Genomic DNA, 11,956 nt, shown 5'->3' on the forward strand with positions numbered 1-11,956 from the left:
CACTTGAAGAACCATCCATGTCAAAGGGCTTCCCCTCATGCAGATAAGCATCAGTCCGAAAACCAGGAAAAACCAAAACCTTAAAGCCTAACACTTACAGAATGAAAAACTTTTAAATGATCTGCTAGATCAGTGACTAAAGAAATTATATACTGGCTCTTTTACTGTATGGATTCAGCGAAGGCACACGAGATCATATACCATAGTAACTCAAATTAAAAAAATATTTAAATACTGTTTAGTTCATAGATCAGTGATCTGGTAAACTGTAATGGAGCTTTCTGAGCCATTATGATCTAATGGAAAAAATGCAAGTTAAGTTTGTTCATCTGTTAGAAAGCAAGAACCACAGTGAAGCTGCAATGGTCTACTGTGTCAAAGCCCTTGTGAAGCATTTTTAATTAACTGTTCATCTGCTCATTAGTCAGGCTTAATGCAGAAGGATCTATTAAGATCTACTGTCTCAAAGAGTATGTCATGCCAGGAGTCTGTAAAGCCTGAAGATATATTACCCCGTCACAGCACCACATTATAGACTGACAGAAAAATTGCATCCTTAAAAAATAAAGCTGGCTCTGAGTAATGCAAGTGCAAGTAAAGATCCTAAATCTTTTTTAAACTGCTATTTTTCTGAGTTCTGTAATTAATCAGAAGAGTATAATCTAAGATTTTTTTCCCAAGTTTCCTAACACAATCACGTTTATCAGTTTCTGTAACTTCACATAAGAAATTCCAGTTATGCCATCCTGAAATATTACTTTGTCATATTTTGTTCTCATAACCCTAAAAAGAAGAGTTCTGAAGTAAAATTATCTGGGGAGCTGACTTTTTTTATACTAAGACTGGGAACTTGAGAAGGTGAAAGAGAGACCTTACTCATAGACTCTTAGAATAGTCTGGGTTGGAAGGGACCCTGAAAGGTCATCTAGGCCAACACCCCTGCAGTGAGCAGGGACATTTTATTGCTTTCTTCAGCCACCTGTAATGGGGGTGTAGAGAAGATGGAACCAGACTCTTGTAGGTGCACTGGGGCACAAGAGGCAAGAGCCACAAGCTTCAACAAGGTAAATTGCAATTAAATATAATTTTTATTTTTTTTTTCCATGACAGTCATCAACTACTTAAGCAATTTTCCCAGCAAAGCTGAGGACTCTTCATGCATAATGCTGAAGGTTCAACCAGGCACAGGCATGAGCAACTAGATCCAGCTGGATATGAGCAGACATTGGGGCTATATGGCATCCAGATGTACCTTTCAACCTCTGTTCTTCTGCAATTCTGTGATTTCATAATTAGAGATCCAAATAATCTCTGCCTTGATGTTTTCAAATTTCATATTAATGTAAAATAATGTCTAAAAACTTAAACAGACAAAGTATAAATATTTGGAAGTCTTTGCAAGAGGATATTTCTCTTCCATTTAAAAGCTCTTTGTTGAGCAACTGAGCTCTCCTTTCTTAATTTTTTTTTCTTTAACTATTGCATATGAATGTCTAAGTATTTTTCTGAGTATATCTCCTCCTGTGCCACTTCAGAGGCCTTGAAGCTATGTTACTTTATTTTATGGTTTCAGATACTCCATTAAATGTAACAGAAATTTTCTCAAGAGAAGGCCTATGCATGTGTTCTATCTGATGTTTTTCTTTCAAGAAAAGGTTTGTGACATAGAAAAAATAGATTAGAACACTCTCTGCAATAATCTGTGGTGTGCCTGAAACACAGGCTGTCTGAGAAGAAGCTGAATATTTCATTCCATTTTTCTCTGTGTTTGTATTTTGGGACAAACTTTGAGAAGATTTGCATGTTAAGGTGAGTCAAAAGTTCTGGGTGTCAAAAAGACATAGCTGAGATTTTATCACTTTGGCCAAAGGAAGAAAATGTGGTAATGTATTACAGGAGTGGGGAGATAGAGAAGAACTGTATTCATATTAGAATTTCACTGCCTATAGTGTGTTCCTGAACAGTTCATGATCACTGGCATTTGAATAACTTCATCCAAAACTTCAATAATTTTTTTATGATCTCAGCAGATTTTGGATTAAATATTCTTAATGGAGAGATAATCAGGAGGCATTTAATCTTATTTATGCACTCTTTTTGAAGAAAGAATAAAATATTAGAAAGCGTATATGTAGGCAGTAAGGAGATAAAGTTATGATGCCATTCCAGTATGTCATCGGTCCCCGTTTACCAACAGTTACTGATATAGTTGCAAACTTCAAATACACTTCTCAGTATTCTGCTGAATCACACAGAAGAATACCCATGGCAATGAAGATATGTCATCATTTACTTACAAATGTTTTGGCTATATTTGAAAATCATATCTAGGTAAATAGCACAGTAAAGCATGTGATGAATTAAAAGACCTGCTAAGTCATCTCGCACCTTTGAATATAATAAAACATGTTTTACTTTTCTCACACTGTTGAATGGCCTTACTTGCCATATTAGGAAGCAGAAAGTGCTTCTCTTTCTTTTTTTCCCCAGAAGTACATGTATCAGCTTTCTCTTTCAGATCTGACTTCATAATCTTTCTTAAACTGAATATGTTCTCATATTCAAATAAAAAACCCCAAATCTGATATCTGATCCTAGTTCAAAGTGAGGCAATCCACTAAGAATAACTGAAAATATTTATGCAAAGAGCAAGAAAAAAAGAATCAATAACATGGCAAATCAGATTGAAATTTCTTCTGAAAAGAGCAACTGATCAAGCCTTGCAATCAATATTTTTATTTTTTTTCCTCACGCTGCAGAGATTTTTAGAAAGCTCATACCATGGTTATGACACGCCTGTGATCTTATCCTCACTTCCAGACCTCTGAGTACATTTCCCTTCACATTTCTATAGACTCAATGAAATAAAGAGTTTTTCAGGAGGGCAGCTAATGAATCCTGGTGCAGGAATTATGCCTAAAGTTTGCTCTTTGTGTTGTCCAGTGAGATGCATGACAAAAAGGAAGCCTTCACATTTCTTCATTGTACAGAGAGGGTGCAACCCCAAATCTGGCAAGGTGTTCCCAGTGGAAGGAGGCACAGATTTTCCTACTGAGATTAATAAGGTGGTTAGCAGATAGCTGTACTCAGCATTTCAGAGGAGGAACACATGCTTTTTCAAAGCGATTAAGTACAGTGGTCAGGACTTCACAGGTCAAAGATCTTTTTATTAGCAAAACCATTTGCATTTGGTAATTCATGTTAACTGAAGTGTGGTAGAATTCTTGTACAGATCAGGTGAATCTGCTTTTTATATGTTTTAGACAAATATGACAAGCTTTCGTAATTGTAACATGGCAAGATAGTAGTGATTGTCAAGCTTTAACTATTGTTTTCTCAGACATGTTGACCGACATTTAGTAAGTGTGCAAATTGCACAAAGCCCTAATGACCTAACTCCTTCAGTCTTTATAGGGCAGATTCTACAGCCCTTTGATCATCTTCATGGCCCTGATGTGGTCTGGGAGGAAAGCCATTAGGGCAGTGTGGCAGCTGGAGCTATGTGGCAAGTGGTCCCAGGGCCAAGCTGGGGATCCTCAGGCTCTCTGCCTGCCATCACTCATTGAATTGGATACACAACACCTTGTTTTTGGTTGGCTTTGTTAAAAGCCTGATGGCTGTCTGCCACTTGCTTTTGCTCACCATCTGCCCCTCTTGAGAGTTCTGTTACTGCTTTCACAGTGTTCATTGAGTGGTTTACACTTAAGATACTCCTCTGTGCTTGTAACTAAGCTGTGGCCTTATCCTGTAAGCCTAGCTGAAGCTCATGTGCCAACACCATGGTCATCTGGGCCTAATTTATGGTAACTGCTTGGCCCTGCTTCAAAGGTGACTCCATAATCTTATGGCACCCTTTACATACAACTAGTTTCAGACCTCAACCTTCTTACCCACTGCCTACCAGAATGGACTAGAGCCACCTCATAAGGCAATGCCAACACAAAGGCCTGAGGAGACAGCCAAGGGTGAGCTAGGGAGCTTTGTGGTTAGAGGCAAAGCTGACATCCTAACATCAGAGTCAACAATAGAAGGAGAGAAAACTTTGTTTTCTTTAATGCAAGACCATAAAGTACTTACACGGCTCTGAGCTCAGTGAAGAGGAAGTCCAAAAGACAGGCGGAATGTTTCACATGAAACGGTCTCACTACTAAGGAAGTGAGAGGCGAGAGAAATCTTTTTGAAAGGAGAGGAAAAAGCAAGACGTTTATTCTATTCATCAAAGTGAAGGAAGAAGAAAATGAATCAGAAATCAAAGATTGAATATCATTGGTCTTGCTGACAAAGCAATCAGCAATCCCCTCACAGCAAGTACAGGGATTTGTTGAACAAAGCAAAGGAATTTAAAAGTCTTGAACAAAATAGGGTCTTTCCATTTATAAAATTAGATATCATTTTAGAACAGTGTTTTGATTTAGGAGCTGTAAAGAATTTCTGCATTAAAAATATATAAATCCCAGTTTTGTGATGTACAATTAATAAAGACTTTGTCCAAACTCTCTCCAGCCTCCTTTCTAATTCTCTTCAGAAAGCATTAAATGAGGGCATTTTCACTTTAGTTGAAAATCAATGACACTTCAATGAAGCATGCATTTCCAAAATATTATGCAACTGAAAGGCATGCAGTTATGCAGCTAAGCCAAGAAGCCAGGACTTCCTAAGCAATGCTGCTGATTTAGTAGTGGAAATCTTGAAAAAAATTTCAGTGAACAGCTTCAATACTTTAGGTGCCGTTGATAGTGTCCTGGGAGTCTCAGGTAAACCCCTGGGGTTCCTCACTTCAAACTGAATAATGCAATGCTTAATCAATACAAACAAAGCAGAATGATATTTAAGGTTTCTTTTTCTGGGATATTTTGTGAAAACACAAGTTCTTTTTCCTCAGCTTTTTTTGTATGGATGGAGGAAAGAAAGCAGGAGGGCAATGCAGAGGAGAAGCAAGAGTCCAGAGCTTTGTATCTGACTGTGCCTCTAGTGTTCTAGTATCTCTGTGTCTTCAGTGTTTTTACCACTGTTAGGGATGTGTGAGATGGCTTTCAGCTGCAGTATTAAAAATAATGAGTAGAGGTGCACCTGTATTGAATGAAAAGAGATCCAAAAGCGTAAGAAAAGGTAATACAAATAACAGAGTAAGAAACCGCTGAGTACCTCACCTCTATCACAGGCACAAAAGAAATAAACTGCAAAAATATAAAGCAGAAATTTGTGTTCCATGACACCACAAAGTGAATATTCATATCAGTTGACCCCAGGCTTTCCTCTTCCAGTTCTTCCTTGCTGCCCACCAGCTCTGTTCTATGGAATAATATGGACTAATCTACTATTCTTCAAGTTTTGGCTGTAGTTATGAAAAAAAAAAAAAAAATTAGTCATCAGCTGAGACTGTTTCCATGAAGTGGTGAATTACCTGTGGCTAAAACCAAGTTTTGGTTAAACATCTTATGGTACCTTTGGTATCAGTTATATAATCCCTTATCAGCAAAACTTTTTTGTATATATGTGAATGTGTGTGTGCATGGGCATATGTGTGTGTGTATAATAATAAGAAACTCATATTAAAAAGGCCAAAAAGGAATTTCTAATGAGAAAGGATGTGTCTGCTTTTGGAGAAATTAAATGCTCCAGTGAATTGCAAAGATAAAGCAGAAGAAATTATCCAATAATTTGTCTGTTGTAATTAGAGATGGGCCTGAGCTGCTAAATTCTTAGCCAGATTCAAATTATGGGGGCATGTGGAACTGGGGTTATGGTTTTGGCTCATAGACTTGGAGTCAGACTAATGTGAAGAGCACATAGAAGCTAAGGAACCTGGTCCCCTTCCACATCATACAAAAAACTGCCATGGACTTTAAAGGCAGTTCCTCAAATCCTATGGCAGAATATTAGAAGCCAGTTGCTGTAAGTTAGTGCATCCTATTCGAGATATTTTCCCTTTGGTCATAATGCTGAAAACTATCCTATGGCACTAAGACTAAGGTAATTCATTACTTGCCTTCTGCGGTGGGAGAGCAAAACTAAATTTTGACACTAACACCTGAAAAGCTCTCCTTTTTCAGTAAAATTGAGCTTTCACTCCCAAACTTTGTATTTGAAAACTTCTCTTTACCTATCACAAATTGGTGGTGAAGTTTAGAGGAAGAGAGAAGAGGTAATACAACCATGGGCAGTAGGAACAGGGCTAAATGACTAAAGAACAAAGTATGGCATGTAAGTGTAGGGACACCTTGCATGATGGAGCCTGAATGATAGATTTCAGGTCTAGAAGGTTTAACTGTCTGTGTCTGCCATTGAAGGCCACAATCTGACCTTGCAAACAAGGAGGCATATGGGAATATAGCACACCTTCTCTCCTCAAGTACTCCATTACGGAGGGAAGCAGGGCTTGCAGAAACTCACACCCAGATCTCTTACCAGTGCTGTGATGATGTAACCAAAACAAACTGCAGAGCAGGGCCAGTTGTTTATGGCTGAGCTTGAATTTCTGCTAACAGACCATAAAAATATGTCAGTAGGTTCTGCTCAGTCACACCTGTGACAAGATCTGACCAGGTATAGTGAAGTCAGTAATCCTCTCCTGGTGTTTGTCATTATTACTAAGGCAATAACTGGAAGGCACAAGGAAACAGAAGATGCTGCATGCAGATAACCTGTTAGGCAAGCAAAACACAGCAGCAGTGGAGATGATGGATGAGACATGTACAGACATCTGAGGTGGAGCCCAGGAAGCAGAAATGCTCGCCAGTGTTTGGGCAGTGATTTGACAGAGGGAATGGATACTTTCAGGTGAGAAGTTCCCCCTCAGTCCAGCAGCAAGCAGAAGCAGTGTTGAGAAAGACACACTGCAAAGTTATCAACAGGTAGGAAACAGCAGTCCAGCAGTGCCAGCAAATTGATGCTGACCTTCCAGGAAAGCTGCTGTCACCAACAAAACATCTGGCCTGAGCTAATGCCACACAAGGAACAGAAGGTATAATTGCATCACTGATTCTGGTTACCACATGCTCAAAAAGAGAGAATAAAGCACACTCTAAACATGAACATTTTCCTGCTAATTAAGTAAAAACTAAATTTAAAACCAAAACAATTATCAAGCAAATGAAGTAAGCTAAAATCAGCCCAAACTCTATAAAATCTGTAGAAAAAAGCAGCTAAAAACATGAGTAAAGCAGACCTCAAAGAGCAGCAGCCATCTGTGACAGCCAGGATCTAGTAATAATGCAACTCCTGATAGCAACATGAATACTAAAAGTAAACCTCTCATGAGTTGCTACAGTTTTTTTTGCAGAACCAATAATAGATTTTTCTCTGTGGTCTGTTTTTTATGTACGTATCATTCATTATAACCGTGCTTCATATTTGTAAGAAGGTTCCTCCTTTTTAGGTGTAGTTGGAAAGCATATTATTATTCAGTGGGTTAAAAACAGCTCTGGCAAGGATTTCCAGGAAGAATTCCTCCCTCTGCAACTGTGGAGCCCAAACTCCCCCTGTTGTACCTTCTCTGTCAGGGATTCAGACCACAGGTATGAATAGATATGAATAGATAAGGAGATATTAAGCTAAGAGATGGTATGGGTGTCAATGGCTTCTTCCCTTCATTGAAGGAAGAACATAACTTCTTCCTTTCCTTTGCATTCCTGAATGCTCTGGAAATCCTCTTGCTCTTCTTTGTTGAACTGAAAAGTTCAAGAAACAACTAATTGCAGTGGAAGCAGCAGGACAGCTATTGCTTGATGGAGGAGTTTCTGTGGCTTCTGGCCTTATTAATAGTAGTTTGAGCAAGAGCAACAAAATGGAAAGCCAATCTCAGCTGGAGTCTTCTGAGATGTTTAGGTTTTCAGACAGATGATAAAAATTGGGTGAGGATTCAGAAAGATTGCTACAGATAATGTCAGAATGTGAAATATACTGCCTACTCAGAATTAAAGTACTCATTTTGGTCATCTTAGCAAAGAAGAAGCCAAGTTGCTTAGTGATGCCTGGAGAAGATATATGATACAGGAAGACTTTTAAAATGTAGAGATGAAAATGCAGAAAAAAAAGTCTCAAGAGATAAATATCTGTCAGAAGTCAAGACATCTCTGTGTTGTCTCTGCCTTGTCAGCCTCATAGAAGTTTGTGGGAGTGGAAATAAGAGACCCCTTAGAAGGACTTTGATGATGGTAAAGGCTGACCAAGTCCAGTGGAGCCTAAATAGCAGTTTAAAATACCCCAACTGTGATAATAAAAGGATCAGAGCTTTGTAAAACATGCATGCCATTTGCTGCAGGTCTTAATAAAGGAAGTGCTACAAGGGATTGACTACTTAATCAGAAAGGTCTTTTCTGTGATTTTCTTTTCCACCCTGTGAAAGTGATCTGTCATAGCTGTGGTTTTCTCACCTCTCTGTGAGGAGGAGGAAAGGGACGACAGGAAATGCCTATTTTTAGGAAAAGAGAAATAGGAACATTCAGCAAGGACATACAGCGGAAAAGGGAGAATAAAATTCATAACAAAGATCACAACTATTCAGCAGAAAAGGATTTTGAAGGTTGTCTCTTTGCTTTTTGAAACAATGTCATGTGCTCTCCTTGTTTCTGCAGGCAGATACTCCATTAAACAAATCTCACATGTGACATCTAGAATATGTTTTAACGTGTGTGTCTTTTGAGAATGCAGATGTCTGGGCCTGCTTGGTGCAGAAGAGATCTTCTCTTCCACATGCAATTTCTACCTAGACCCCCCTGTGGGAGAAATACTGCTAATTTGAGGCAACAGCTTCCCAACAGAGATTGCCCAAGAATGAATTCCTTGTGCCCCCATTATGTCTGTTCCCAGCTGGAGAGTCTTTCAGCAGATACACTGTGCCTTCACAATTCTCTGCTAGGTGAATTTTCTGCCACCATGTTAAACATTGTGCAATGTCCCCTGTGTAACATTGATGGAAATGTGGAAACGATCAAGTCATCTGAAAGGATATGGGGAGGTTTTAATTTCCTGAAATAGACCTGCTGTTCAGGCAGTATTGCCTTCTCTATAATAGGAAATTCAGGAATATCAATTTCTAAATTTGTCTATTCAAATTAGCCCATTACCATTAATGCCAGCTCCATTGAAAAACCATGAGTCAGGCCCCCCAAAACCATGAGAGTTTAATTAATGGTGTAGAAACATTGTCTCTCTTTCTTTGTCATCTGATTTTTTAAGCCATTTGGAAACAGGTTTTCAAGTTCTTCACAAAGGCAAGATAAGAAATTTACTTCTTTTCCTTTTCTGTGAGAAGAAAGGTTTTCTTGTCATTATATGAGTTCAGGAGCTGAGCCAATGTAAAACTGCAGGAGCTGACAACACTGCCTGTTGTTTTTTTTCCAGGTGGTTCTGTCACTAAGAGATGCTGCACACCATCATGACCAAGTTAATTGTTTAGACCTGTCCAAGTGCCTGTGCACAGATGCTTAAGTGCACAGTCGTCCCCTCATATAAAAGCAGAGCTGGAAAGAGCTTCCTCTGGTCCATCTCTTTGGTTACAGGTGAGATCTGCTAAATCTGTGCCATTCTTGCTCAGCCTGTTCTTGAAGATCCCTGACAGTGGAAGCTAAATCATCTCCTTGTTGCCTTATATTTAGAAAATAATTCCTAAATTATAACTTGAGTCTTCAATGTTGTAATTTAAGATTATCTCTTCTTAGCTTGTGAGGTATCATGGAGAATTTATTGTTCTACTCCACTGTGCGACTGCTTTGTCAGGTCTCCTGACAGTTTTCTTAAGTCTAATAACTCAGTCTTTCAATCTTTTATGTTAGATTGTATTTTCTAGGGCTCTGCTCATTCTGGTTTCTCTGCTCTGGAAGTCTCACCAAATGGTTCCTTTCTTGCTGAAGCACAGCACTCAAATCTGGATACGTTTTTAACTAGGAAAAAGTAGGTAGGAATGACCATTCCACATGTCAGAATGTTTAACCTCTGTTTATTCATCCTAACATGATATTAACCTTTTTCAAATCAGCTTGGTGTTGACTCTCATGTTTGGCTTGTAGCCCCTTATACCCTCTGGAGTAGTTCCAGAACTGATTAGCTGCTCTGATTCTTGGATTATGCAGTTGCTCGTTCCTACCTGTTGTTAACACTTACTAACTGGCACCACAAGTTTTTCAGGGTATTCCTTTTGTGAAAACCATCTTGATTTCTAATTCCAACCTTAGCTCTTTGCCAGCTCTCCCAGCTTCACATCAGTTGCAAATTTAATAAGCATATTCTCTATTAAATTGTCTGAATTGTGAAAGTCTGAACAGAACAAAATCCAGAACAGACTGTTGCAGAGCCTCATCTAACTATTTTCTGGACAAAGTTTTCACCTATGACATCATAGTTTCATTTAGACTGCATCTCCCTCATAAAGCAACTCAAAAGCCTTTCTAAATCAAAACCTGCCATTATTTTTTCCATATGAACCAGAAAAAGCTCTTTTCAAGATTGAGTAACTAATCTTATTTTAAGAATGTAGGTCACTACCATATTAATTTAAAAAGTTTAATAAATATTTATGGCCATCTGTAATTACCTTCAGAAGATTTCTATGTATTTCCACAGAATGGGTCTTTGCTGCATCCCGAATTACATGTGCCTAGGTATTACTGCTGTCAATCTCTTCTCTGGCACCTGATTCTAAGATAATCCCAGGAAGTAAAATGAACTAATTGAGCTTTTTCTCTCGTTCTGGCTCCTACCAAAGTCTCTGCAAGTTCCTGTACATTCATTTCAACATTCCAAACCCTTCTATAGGAGGTAAGCTAGTCTAACCCTGGAACATATATTATTGCACAACTGATTAGAGTAGTTGCAGATGATCAACATATTCGGAACAGCAAACTAACATTTAAGCATGATTCTCAAGCAATGGTGTCAAGTAATTTAAAAAAATATTATATTTAAGAGGCTCTTGTTACTTTATAATGTATCTTTGTTAAATTGCTCATCTTGAAAGTTTTGTTGTGCTTTGCTTGTAAAGCATTGCAAAGACAGACTCACATTTCTTGAGGGGTGGTACCTGGACAGAGCTGATGCCTGGCTCCATGTGTGGCCTCTACACCCTGCAGTAAGCTTTTTGCAGGAGTCCTTAGTGTAGTGAGGCTCTATGCAAGTACAAAGTCCTGGCTTCCCACCTCACTGTAGGTTCAGGCATTCTGTTTATAGCCCCTGGAGTAATTTACTTGTGGATCTGATCTGAGGAGTGATCTGTAGTATATCACTTGGGTAGACTGTTCATTTTGTGGAAACCACATTGAGGCAATCCAACAGAAAATTACGTTAAAGACATTCTGTAGTGAGGGCTTGTAATTTGTACACAAGTCTGGGGAAGAGCACTGAATCAAGAAAACTTAATTTTGACAGTCCTGATATACAGTCTATTTTGGTTAACCAAAAGGAACACATACATTTTCTACATTAGAGAAATTTCCATTATTTTTCTCTCAGCCATGAAAATCGATTTTGATGTGATTACACTCAAAGGCTCCTTGATGTGCTTCTGACAGTACAAAATGGATAGAAACGGTGGGTGGTGTTGAACTGAGGATATTGTGGTTAGCTGAACTCTGTCACAAACTGAAAATGGTAAGATTAAAGCATATGCCATTAATGTATTGAGCTGGAGAGTGAGCCTTAGGAAAAATGGTGATTATGATATTTTGATGTCAAAGATTGCAAGATTTAAAGAGCTTTCATCATCTTCTGTTTACTGTAATCACTGACATTTGTTGTACTGGAAGGAGCTCACCAAAACTCGTCAAATGAAAGCACCCTTTAACTGTAAGCAATGTTTAAATGTAGGTGGACATATTTAAAAACAGATGCCATGGTATTTGGAACTGTACAAAACAGTGAAGGTTTCATTCTATTCACATTGATCACATTGGGCTCATGAGTGGCTTCATGGACATTACTTCCATTTTTTAAATAATAATTTGACCCCATATTTCCATAT

The 11,956-nt window shown here is 38.5% G+C and overlaps 1 long non-coding RNA gene across 1 annotated transcript; it reads left to right on the top strand.

Annotated features, from left to right (window-relative positions):
- Positions 1–974: 974 nt before the first annotated feature.
- Positions 975–9,892, top strand: LOC127384015 (uncharacterized). Its single transcript, XR_007889349.1, has 3 exons — positions 975–1,064; positions 9,346–9,503; positions 9,777–9,892. It is a non-coding gene; the product is annotated as an uncharacterized LOC127384015 (long non-coding RNA).
- The last annotated feature ends 2,064 nt before the right edge of the window (positions 9,893–11,956 follow it).

The sequence above is a fragment of the Apus apus genome, chromosome 4 (genome assembly GCF_020740795.1).
Source record: "Apus apus isolate bApuApu2 chromosome 4, bApuApu2.pri.cur, whole genome shotgun sequence".
NCBI lineage: Eukaryota > Metazoa > Chordata > Aves > Apodiformes > Apodidae > Apus > Apus apus.